Source organism: Bemisia tabaci, chromosome 7 (assembly GCF_918797505.1).
Source record: "Bemisia tabaci chromosome 7, PGI_BMITA_v3".
NCBI classification, from domain to species: Eukaryota; Metazoa; Arthropoda; class Insecta; order Hemiptera; family Aleyrodidae; genus Bemisia; species Bemisia tabaci.
Genome location: NC_092799.1, coordinates 43,357,304 through 43,370,169, shown reverse-complemented (window position 1 = coordinate 43,370,169; position 12,866 = coordinate 43,357,304). Strand labels below are relative to the sequence as shown.

The window sequence follows — 12,866 nt, the reverse complement described above, 5'->3', positions numbered from 1 at the left end:
AACTGCAGAAAGAGTTGAAAGGTTGTTGCATAGGCGAAATTATGGGGGGGGGGGTGGCGCCATAGGCGGTTCTAGACCTTCATGTTTGGGGGTGCCCAGAGGTGGAAAATGTCGGAGACCGGCCCCAAAGGGGACGGTCGCTCAGGGGAGGCCTAATTTTCGGCCCTCAAGTTTTATCCCATTTCTACCCTCCTTTCTCTTTTTCTCTCCTTTCTACTTAAATAGTTATAAATTCAACGTAGAAAATTTTTAGCAAAACTTTCCACCAAAACTACATTCTTACCATAAAAAAAAAACAGTAGAATCTTTGTAAAATCAATGTTAATTCTGTTTAAAACATTTTCAATTAATTGCTGGGATTTTTTTCCAGTGTGAGCGAATACAGAATCTTTAAAAGCAGTAATTTGGTCTTTTTTAGATCAATTTTCAGATTTAAAAAATTCATGAAATAAAAATATTGCCAATTTTTTGCGCTTCATAATACGATTTTTACTTGACGTGTTTACTGTTTACTTGCCCGAAAGCCACTTTCACGGTTCCGGTAACCGTACTTAATTTTTGCTTGGGGGTGCCCGGCACCCACTGGCACCCCTGTAGAACCGCCTATGGGTGGCGCTATCAGACCCTCAAGAAAAAGGGAGGACCCAAAGAGGCAGTCAACCTAATATATCGAATAATCTGTTTTATTATTAGTTCAACTGGTAATAACAAACATGGACCCAAATAGTTGTGGGATGATTGTACGCCATTTTGCAATTTGGAACTATAAATTCTACCCCGGTTTAAAGACAACGTATGTGCCATTAGTTCCCCTATGCACATAAGTGTTTTTCTAGAAGAGCCAGAATCTATAGTTCCAAACTGCAAAATGCAGTTCAATTGTTTAGTGTGACTTGGGTAATGTCACTGTTGGAATCAAGATTAAGGTTTGAATGGATCATTTACAATACTTCCATACTTAAGTCTTTATAGGACAACTTCAGGAAGGTTGACTTTCTTTTTGGATCCTACACCTGGACCATACCAGACAAGCTGTCTGGTCATGACGTCCGATCTCTCCTAGAAATTCCTGCAGTCCTGCTCCAGAAACCCATCTCCGTTGCTCTTAGCATCCCCTGTGTCCGTTCCTTCAGCTGCCAAACTTCACATCCATATGTGAGAATACTTTTGACTACAACGTTGCAAATTCTCCTCTTGTTCTCTTTGGAAATCCGCGAATCCCAGAGGATTCCATTTAGCATCCCTGTAGCCTTCCTTGCCAGGATGTATCTTTCCTTAATCGCTTGATCCCTTCTTCCATCCTGGGTCAACCGCACCGATATATTCATACTCTGCCAATAAATTGAGGATTTCTGTGCGTCTATGTTTATGCAGCCAAGTTATCAGAGCGGTTATTTGCTCGAAGTAATTATTCACCACCGCTTTTCGGACTCATTTTATAACTGGGACGATTTTTTTCATTACCACAGCACGGCAGAAATTAGCGGCGAACCGCGAAATGTGACCGCAGATGCCCACTGCGATTCCAGCCGGCCACGAATTGCGAGTTACCGTTGTTTTTGCCTCGCTTCACGAACGCTTTCAGCTCTTCTATCAAAAGCGGCAAGGTACTTTTGCACCTCATAGATATACACTGCGCATTACGTGATAGGCAATCACCGCAAATGAATCTCAATGGCGCCGAACGGGCCATTTTTAAAGTACGTAACCAATTAGAAGAGAGAGAAGTTGAAAGAGTTTCGGGGACGTTATGATGCACTGAACAAAAAAAAAACACATTGGATCTAGAGTCCAGACTCTTAAAAACATCGACAAGAAAAAATACTCTTGATTCAATCGGATTTTTGCTCAAATCAAGAACCAAGCCTCTTAATTTGAGCGGATTTCCTTTTGATTTCAGCAGAAATCCGATTGAATCAAGAGTATTTTTTCTTGTCGATGCTTTAAGAGTCTAGACTCTAGATCCAATGTGTTTTTTTTCCAGTGTGGGAAGGGGGATAATAGATATGCCTTTCGATGCAGGTGTAAAACAATTTCTTCTTTAATTGGGATCGTCCACGGATAAAGAGAATTCCTTCCATGGAGAAGAAATTTTTGGTGATACATCAGCGAGAAACTTTTCATTCCGTCGGGACCTTAAATATAATCGAACAGCTGGAAAAACCGCTCATGATAGGATCGAGCGGGCACTATAAGATGCTATGACAGTTGTTACTCTAAAATTTTTTTATCCCTGCACTAATATTTTGAAAAAAAAGAGACTCCATTCGGTTTTTTTGTGGCACAAAAGACACGTGTAAGCGCCTTCCCTTTCAGTGTGTGCGTGTGTATCGGAGGGCTGAGTTAAAAAAAAAAAAAAAAAAATGACGGTCGGAGCATATATAATTCAACGTGAATTCTCAACTTAGGTGCAATGCATTCTAGGTACATTCGTTATGGTTCGAATTTTAACCACGTGGATTATTGAGGAAAAAATTATGTTTCAGTCTTTGACTCAAACATTTAAATACTCATGCCAAAAATCATGTTCCAAAATCCTAAAATAAAGTCAAATTGTACTGTTTCCAAGCTCTAACCGATTTCAATGTGTATCGATATCGATGGTTATTTTTTTGAAACAGTACTTTAGACTGCATTTTAAGATTTTAGAGCATGATTTTCGGTGGGTTAAAGATTATTTCAATGTTTCCTGAATAATCCACCTTATGATTAAAATTTGAGAAATCTCGATCGTTCCCTGAATGTATTGCGTCAAAGCCGAGAATCCTTTTTTCTTAATTAATGGAAATGAAGTTTCATTGGCTTGCGTCAGCGTGAAACACTGGAAAAGAAAAACACATTGGATCTAGAGTCCAGACTCTTAAAAACATCGACAGGAAAAAATACTCTTGATTCAATCAGATTTAAGCTTAGATCAAGAGCCAAGCCTCTTAATTTGAACGGATTTCCTTTTGATTTAAGCAAAAATCTAATTGAATTAAGAGTATTTTCTCTTGTCAATGTTTTCAAGAGTCTGGACTCTAGATACAATGTGTTTTTTTTTTTTTTTTTTTTTCCAGTGAAACTCACACTGCATATTGCGACATGTTTACTCACAATCAGTTTCAAACCTGATTTTAAGCATTAAATTCAAAATTAATCTTCCCAACACTGAGGTATACTTCTTACTCTACCTACGATTATCTCCAACTACTCAGCAGTCGTACTTTACACGGTTCAACGTGGGGTCTCATGTCTTCGGCCTACACGGTGGACGTTGTAGAACACGTCCGTTTAGCCGCGCGGTCCAACTGCGGCGCACCGGTGTCTGGGAGCGGAACGGGCCTTTTTTTATAAAAAGTAAAATCCACGATTCTGTGCCTCGTTCGTGCGTTGCTGAGTCCAGTTCACTCCCACGCGAACACCCGGCTCACTAGCGTTGCCAAATTGTGCGGGAGTAATTTTCATTTTCTGGGAATCAACTGGACATCGGTGAGCACCTGGCAAATGTTTTGAGCGGCGGACACGGGAATTTAATTTGACCCCCACGCATTCAATGACCACTGCTGTGGCTACGCTGTCTGCAAGGATTAAAATATGGGTGGCGCTCAAGCATAGATGATCTGGACGAGTTTAACACAAAAGAACCAAGTCACATCAAGATCGCACTAAGAAAAAGAGCTTTGTTTTTATCCTACGTACAACTTAATGGGAGAGATTAAGGTTTATTGTATTTTTTCAGATTCAAAATATAGTTTCTCGACTTGGAATTTTTGACAGGGGAAAATATAAGACTAGTTAAGCTGCAATCTCCAGATAGGAGATTGCAGCTTTCTCTGCCCTTTTTTTCCAGATAGGATATCAAAATTTCTTGATTTTACCCTGACTTTACGTCTATTTTACTAGACCGAAAATTTGTCTGGCATTTCCCTGACTTTTCAAGAACTTTGGGCGTAAAGTTTCATGAAACAAAGAGCACGAGAGCAGTCAAAACCATGCAACAGTTTCGACAAGACGAGACAATTCAAGTTTTGATGGTAGGATTCTTAAAATTTTTACGGTTTAGTAAAATTCGCTGACACTCTGACTTCTTACGTGCTTATCATTCGATCTCTGTATACATTTTTAAAATAAGATGAGATAATACGGGCAAGCTACGGTCCTTGAAGCTTCAAATGTTAATCTTTCCCAGAGCAAGTGGATTGCATTTTGCAAAAAGGAAGCAGGAGAATTGCAATGTTGCTAAGATTGTGCAATTTCACACATTGCAATTTAACGATTTATATCCCGAAAAAATATATAAGTTACATGGTAATTTTTGTCCTAAATTTACAGTTTTTAGCGAGTTAAATGGGAACTGTTTAGAGATAATCAGGTATTCCTTCCAAGACAAAAGGAGCTGCACAATCTTAGCAATATTGTAATGCTCCTGGTTCCTTTTTGCAAAATGCTATCCAAGTAAAACAATCCGACAGCGACGCAATTATTTTTGACGTGCAACGGTGGTGACGGAAAGCCCTGACAATTATTGCGCTTATCCGCGGTTCGCCGGTTGACCCGGGTCAAGCTTGCAACTTTCTCCGTCTTCCATTGCTGAACACAAGCATCACGGCGTCGAGTCCATTGTTCAGTGACAAGGATAACTCTGACTCAACTGTCACGGGAAATGCTTTACCGGCCCAGAAAAGCGACTCACATCTCTTGAGACACATTTTCTTGGATTGCAAAATTCCCCGCTTTTCAGAGGCCGTCCATAAATTACGTAACGCTCTAGGGGGGTTGAGGAGAGTGTTACGCCATTTTGTTTTCACACTGGTAAAAAAAAACCTCTTGATTCAAGAGTTTCTTGTTCAGTTTCTTGTCGCCGGATTTAAGAGTCTGGACTCTTGTTTCAAGCGGATTTTGAATTGAATCAATGCAAAATCCGCTTGAAACAAGAGTTCAAGACTCTTAAATTCGGCGACAAGAAACTGCACTCTTAAGTCAATGCACCGCGGCATTGGTCCAAGGGATTTTTTTTAACCAGTGCACGCGTTGAAGGATAGGGACCTTTACATGGAGGAGGGGGGGGGGGGGTGTGGATCAAAAATGTATTTAATTTTTTTCCTTAATTTGTTTTTACATTACTTATAACAGAGAGGAAGAAAAACTTGGCAACAGCGGTCAAAATTTTTTTGATTCATGGCCACGACAACTTAACAATTGGAGAGAGAAATCCAATTATCATAATTAACATTGACAACTAGTGTGCAAATTAATTAAAACCGCATTAACCACCCACTGTCGTGACGTCATGTTTTGCGAGAAGATCACGTTCGCATTGCCGGTTTTGCCACGCTGCTGGTTTGCATTTTTTCCCCCCCCTGAAAAGTGAGATCACGTTTGCATTTAATTCTTTGAAACTAACCCTTTCTTTGAAATCCTCATTCCATTTACCTTGGCCAACGATATTTCTTACAAACGCAGAGGTCGAAAAAATTTGAACATACTTGCGATTAGCGAGGTGGTGTTGGTATCGAAACGGTATTTTAATTTTAACTGACGCGTGGCGTTTACTTTAACGAGTGTTTTAATTTTTCCCGTTAAAAGTATAGACGGAGAGTAATTTGTTGATCGGTATAAAACTTACTGATTCGGTAGTTTTCGGTGATAACCAAGGGATAGAGAAACTGTCACTCAAACTTACCTGAAAAAATTCAAGAAACAAAATAAAATTAGTAAAATATTAATAATAAATTGAAACAGAACAAAAACTTGAATCTCCTCCCTTTATCTCTGCCCATTCTCCATATGGGTTGCGACAGGAATATCTTTCCGACAGTCATCATCGTTCCTATGAAGTATGATTTCCACATAGTGAGAGCTAAAGTAGATTTGACTCGCAATTTACCATCCATGCAGGTGCTGAGTCACCATTGACTCAAGATGCGAAGGCTCTTTGTTTTGACGAAAGATTTGACTCCGGGTTGAGTCAATTGTTACCAAAATTCCCGCAGTTGATGTGAAGAATAGTATTCTGCTCCCATATTGAAGAGAGGCCGAAACATATCGAAGGTAAGATTGAGTTAAATGAGACTCTAACTTATACGTTAGAGGCAATCTATGTAATTCAGAGTCAATTAGAATCATCGCAAAGTCAATTAGAATCAGCCACAGTCAATTAGAATCCAAGTATTAAAAAATCGGTTTTAAATCGTAATTCATGTCAAAGTAAATTTGTTCTTAATTCCGATGTACCTAAGAACAGAACAGCAGTCAAGGCTCAAGAGGAGTCACAATTTTTGGGATTTTGGAGATTAGTAGATAGTATGTGTTTTCCTTCGCCGTTCTATCCGTAAAAAGAACGTTCCTGTAAACGCAGCCCATCGAGAAGCGAGGAACTGCAACGGAGAAACCGGGATACTCTAGAATTGGGAGTGGAGGGAAATCTCTCCTCCGTGCGATCCTCAACAAGTGGGTAATCAAGATAAACGGATATCAAGGACAGAGGTAATCATAAACGCATAAAAGTTAACTACTCGAGAAGTAACTCCGTGATATCTTCACTTCTTCAGCTTGTTCTTCTTCCTTTCTCGGCTTTGGCGCTTTAATTGATAGACCAAGGATCATGAAGCTAGATTCGACGGACTCAAAGTTCATGCTATGGCAATTTTTTGTGACCGGCTCAATCGAGACGGATTAGGTAGCTTCGTAGCTTATCTCATCGGCCCACAAGAGAACAAGTCAATGGGAGACGTCGCACAAAATTTGGAGACTTTGAAAGCTCATAAATCCATTATTACACTGGGAAAAAAACACATTGGATCTAGAGTCCAGACTTTTAGAAACATCGACAAGAAAAAATACTATTGATTCAATCAGAATCTAGCTTAAATCAAGAACCAAGCATCTTAATTTATGCGGATTTCGTTTTGAATCAAGCAGAAACTCGATTGAATCAAGAGTATTTTTTCTTGTCAATGTTTTCTAGAGTCTGGACTCTAGATCCAATGTGGTTTTTTTTTTCCAGTGTACCAAACGTCAATGTGTTAGAAGTGATCCCATTGGTTTTCTCGTAAAATTTGCTTTCAGAATCACCCCTAAAACGTTAAAATTTGACGTAATAAACATCTAAATTTGCAGTTGCTGTAAAAAAATTCATGTCCGACACCTCTCTTTGACTCGATCCACCGTGCGGCCGTTCGGTGCCAATGATGGTAAGAGATAATGTTTAGGGATGTGATGAAATCTTTTAATACGGACTGCTTGAGAAAATGTAGGTCGGTTTGCCACACTTTATGAGTAAGGCTCGGTGGAGATGAATTCCGAAATTAAGATATACTTCAGCGTTTACGGTCATGATTGTTCGGATCTGCGAAATGTTCGTACAGGGGCACAGGGGGCAGACGGGACTTCATCAGGGGGCTTGAGGATCGTTCTTCAGCCCCAAAGGGGAGTTCGGGGCGACTTTTCCAGATTTATAGGTAAGTCATAGGCACCTATTTGGGTAATTGTTGAAGTCACGGTTTCCAGATATCAACGGACTATTGTTGCCTTTATTTAATCGATTAGGCAAAAACACATCCTACGAGTTGAAATAGCCGTATCAAATCGACTTGCGCGCTGCGTCATACAAAGTCTCGGAAGACTACATTTTCAACACAGGAAGTAGGAGGAAAATTCCACGGTATTTTGTGAGACTTTCGTTCCGTAAAATTCACTATGAGTTGGGAACCAAAGTATCTATAATCCCACCTATAATAGTTACCCGACCTATGTCGTCAATTCTTTCGTTCACGATAAATATCGTTAGATTTACGTTAGCCTATTCAAATTATGTTATTTTGTCCATTTTGGTCTTATAAAGAACTGTATAGATTTTTTGTTAAATCGCATTTACCATTTAACCGACGTAAAATCGTTAACGGAATAGTAGTCGTGGGTATCTTAAAGAACTTTCCTAACTTTTCTCTAGAAAAATATTTAATCGGGAGAAACGAGGCAACGTTGGAACACTCATACGTCGTCGACATAGACCTTATAAGCTCTATTATTTGACGCCACGATTACTTTAACGCGAGTTCGAATAATCGCGCCAAACACAGTGCGGCCGGCGTTATACGTATATTAGCGCCTGCAAGACTACAGGAATACTTCACGCATTGCGCCAAACAGTGCGGTCGGCATGAAGCCCATATTAGCGCCTACAAGACTGCATGAATACTTCTCGCATTGCGCCAAACGCAGTACGGTCGGTCAAACGACGATAAAAGAGGACTGCTTGCGAGTGAGGAATAAGAATTCCGACGTAAAAATCGAAACAAAATGCATCATTCGATTTTAGCTATACAAGTTTCACATTAAATTGATAGATGATAATATTTTTTGTAAAACATTTAGTGTGAATGCGATTTTAATCGGTTGTTCCAGTGAAATATATGTTTATTACTTTTTTTAAACGCCAATATATACGGAAAAGATTATAAGTTCACGCGGCGACACAGCGTGCTAATATGTTACATGTTCGGCAAAATTTATTGACTGGCACAGGCGTTCGACATGATTGGAGACACACAGTGTTGCCATCTCATTAAAGTTATCATCGCCTCCAAAATTTTGTGGGTTTTTTTAAAAAAAAAAATCACTTCAAATCGAAGGAAATTTCCTTCAATGTTTTTGCAAAAATCTCTTTCTCAGCAGAGAACCTAGAAACACGGACTCATGCGATCCACAAGTATTTAAAAATGAACTTCAATTGCGAGAAATTTGGCAGGAAAAGTCTGTTAGGACATGCCTATTTAATAAAAACTGAACACCAAAAATGTGTTTTTATACAGTGCTTCATGGATGCTTGCGGATTCTGTTACATTTTTAACAAACGACATATTATGCTTCATTACAGAAAACGACATACTTCAAATCACTCAAGATGAATGGACAGAAGTATGAAGGATTTAATTCAGTGTTCGATGAAAACTCAAGTTTTTACCCACTTCGTTCTTTTCGGGATCCGTTTGTTTAGAAGCGCAAGGAGAATCAACAAGCAGGTAACATTTGATGCTCAATTTGACAGCACCGTATTGAACAGAACTTACATTTATATTTCGAAACACCTCACACCTCATTCCGTGGTGCTGAGTTCGCACCTGTCTGATCGGCAATTTGATTTGACCGCGGCAGATCGTGCCTATTAATTAGCACCGGCGGAAACCGGTTGTGAACGTCACCAATGGATATGCGTGAAATAATCAAGAGGCAATAATGTCACAATAAAAATTGAAATAAATATTGTGAATCGCAAGGTACTTGATTTAAGCCCCTCATTTGCATTTATTAAGAATTTTACTCGCAATTTAATCTAGTGTAAACAAGTATCAGGGAAAATATCATTCATTTCCGAAAGAAATAAACATACTTAAATAAAAAGAGTAAGATATCTAGAAACTGATACTGCTTTTGGGGAACATCAAATGCCCATAAGCCATGCGACATTTTTGCACCACATAGCAGTGCAGAATCTTTACCGACGCACAGTAATGCGAGTCATTGGCGGACATCGGACATGATGTGAAATTTTTGAAAGCTCATATTTTCGTCAATACGAAACGTAGATATTCAAAAATGGTTTCATGTGTTTTTTCCCATAACATTTTCTGCAGGAGGCATCTCTTAAAATCTATATTTTGATAAAATAAACATAATGATAGTACAGTTTCGGTCTAAAATTTAATGTCCAACTCCACCCAAATGCTCGTCCCGAGGCAATTTGAAAACTACCTACTCAGCGATACTAAGTTTTTTAATCATGACCCCTGGCAACTCCCTGCTTTTCCAGGTAAACTCATTTTCCCCTGACGCTAAAAACAATCTTTCGGTCGCACTACGACCGACCGGCCAATTTGTAGCACCGGGGAGCGAACATGCCCTATTAAAAAAGCGCGCCTCTGTCCCCATCAACTAGGGGCTTAGCCGACTATTTAGGTGGCTGCATGGGGGGAGGGGAGCAAGGCGCTTGAATTGAGAGAGATTAAGGTAAGAGGAATTGCGGCGACGACAGTTACTGCCGTTCCGCGATCCTGCCGTTGTGCGCAAAAACCACCTCTGCGCATCGAGATCCTGTCGACGGATACGCGGTTATGACATTGCAGGGCGGAATGAGTCCTCTGTCCCGGTTCCGGTGCGGTTTCAAACGGACGGTGCCCCATGAAAAACAACTTATCCTCATTACGGGGTGGGCTTTGGTCGTGCGAGAGTGCGCCGAAATTGACGTTCAACTAGAAATACGGATAGGTTGTTTTTCCTTAGCGCTGTCCGAATGGGAGACATTACTCGGAGCGGACGACAATTGGCTCCAGAATCCAAGCGTGCGTCCGCATTTTTGAAGGAAAATTATGGTCTCCTGTTGCCGGTTCACTTTTCGCAGGGACGACTAGGGAATTATTATTTCTGACTCGTCCATAAAAGCACCTATCTGAAACTAACTAAAAAACTAACGGCAAAAAAACTGTTTCCAACTAGCCCAAATTTTGAATTGATTTTGGTACAATTTACGGCGAATTTAACGCAAAAAACGATGAAGGGACTAGAAAACCGCACAAGGGGCCCAACCGAAGGGAGTTGGGTCGTTTTGTGTTTTACTTCCCGTATTAACCAAACTCCTGTCTTGAGTTTTCACTGGAAAAAAAAAAACACATTGGATCTAGAGTCCAGACTCTTGAAAACATTGACAAGAAAAAGGACTCTTGATTCAATCAGATTTAAGCTTAAATCAAAGGAAAATCCGCTCAAATTAAGAGGCTTGGTTCTTGATTTAAGCTTAAATCTGATGGAATCAAGAGTATTTTTTCTTGTCGATGTTTTAAAGAGTCTGGACTCTAGATCCAGTGTGTTTTTTTTCCAGTGTTCTCTCTGTGTACACTGACTTGAATCTTAATATCGTTTGTTAGATGCTTACTCCTCAGATTGTGTTCAACTGATTTAAAACTCCGTTTCAGCCGTAACTCAGCTTTTTAAGAGCTTGGGTGCGATTGCATCTCAAATTTTGCTAGATCTCAATTTTTCTTTGCTCGATTTTGTAACACTGGTTAATGGTCAGCATTGCCAAGTGATAAAAATGTATGCTGAGCACAGTTTTGCAACGATGAGAGACTGCAGGAGCGCCATGCGACAGTCATTTTTTTTATGGCGAGGAGCGGCTAAAACCGCAGACAATCCGTAAAAGAAGACGATATATATAGCTCCTGAAGGGTCTCAAGGTGCATCTTAACCTCTGAAGACGTACCTCCAAGATTTGCACCTTGCCGCGCACGATGACGCTTCGTTTCACAAAGAGAGAGGCGACCACCTGCCATTTTTCATAAGTAAAGAACAAGACACAATGAGGCATAGAGATGTATACACAACGTTTACAAATTTCAGTTGAGTACTATTTTACACTCGTTGATACTTTAATTTTCAGAAAAAGCTCGCATCTACGGACATTACACAGTATACAGCCATGTTACTGAAAAAAAAAAAAACCCAGTAAATGCATAAATGGTGTTTAGGGAAAATGGACCTGAGTATATTAGCTGCTGAGCGGAAAATGTGATTGAACGAATACTCCAGTCTTCGTAATTTTTCTTTAAAAAAAAAAAAAATCTTGAAGACTCTAAGAAATTGTTTGGATGATAAAAAATTGACGAGATTAATCTCCTACTTAATAATAAGGACCCTCTCATTTCAAGTTTGGAAAGACAGTAGTAAGTACAAAAGACAAATCATCTTCTCTTTCGCGCAGTAATGTGGACTTGCGGATGCTTTACAATTTTTGTTCACTTACTGCTTTCTGAAGAATCGTTCTTGATGAATAGGCAAGGCAAATTTTACTGTTTTAACTGTACCGATCGGTCCATTTCAACTAGATGAGTCAAATTTTAAAGAAAACTCGATTTCGAAAATTTGGGCGTTATGCTGCTCTCTATACAGTATCATGTGACACTTTAGTTACTCCATTACCAGGGGTACTCTAGAGTGGATTGAGGTCATGGAAGAGTAAGAATTCTCGCGAGTTCCTCGTGTCGGGAGGTTCATTTCATTGTTCCCGCGAGAAGTACCCTGATTCCTGGTCATTAGATGATTCATTCGCAACTGTGAAATGGAATTACTCGCTGACCGGATAGTGTACAGCGGTCGGTGGAACGATCCAAGTGCAGATTTGGACATCGACTTTTCACCACATTTTACGAACAAAACTTGGAACAGGGACAAAATACTCAAACCAAGTACGAATATTTTTGGGCATTTTCTTTCATGTCTACACACTTTGCGACCTTATCATATTTCTTCTATCGGTTACCTCATCGGACTTTCTAAGTTCAATTCACTCTACGGCCCTGTCCACACGAGCGTGGTTCGAGGAACTTTTTTGACGAACTGCTCAGTTCCTGGAACTTGTTCCTTTAAACGAGGCATGTTGTCCACACGAGTTCGCCCGAACTGGAGCCGGAACTTCAATAAAACTATACAATTATTGCAAAATAATAGATTATACGAACTTCAAAGTAACAAAAACAAATGTCAAGACATGTAAAGGACGTAAAAAACAAAAACCAACGAATTCACATCGAAAGAAACATATGTAGAAGATCGGAGTACGGGGGAAGTTTCGGGTTTTGAAGGAATAAGTTTTTAGCTTTCCGGGAACAAGTTCCTCGAACTAAGTTCCGCGAACCGCGCTCGTGTGGACAAGGCCGTGAGAGTTTGAGGTTTTCCAAAAATTCCCAGGGTTCTGTTAAAGGCATCAATAGATTTATAGAAGGAAACATTGAATTTCTGATGAGCCCTGAATCTTAAAGGAATGAATGTTCCTAACAAATTCATCGAAAATGATCATGTTCCCTAATGTTAGGCAAGAAAATAGTTTTCAT

The 12,866-nt window shown here is 39.8% G+C and overlaps 1 protein-coding gene across 2 annotated transcripts in view; it reads right to left on the bottom strand.

The window, feature by feature from the left end:
* Positions 1 to 12,866, bottom strand: part of LOC109043420 (uncharacterized) — a 295,984-nt gene that overhangs the window by 210,698 nt on the left and 72,420 nt on the right. The window lies entirely within an intron of this gene.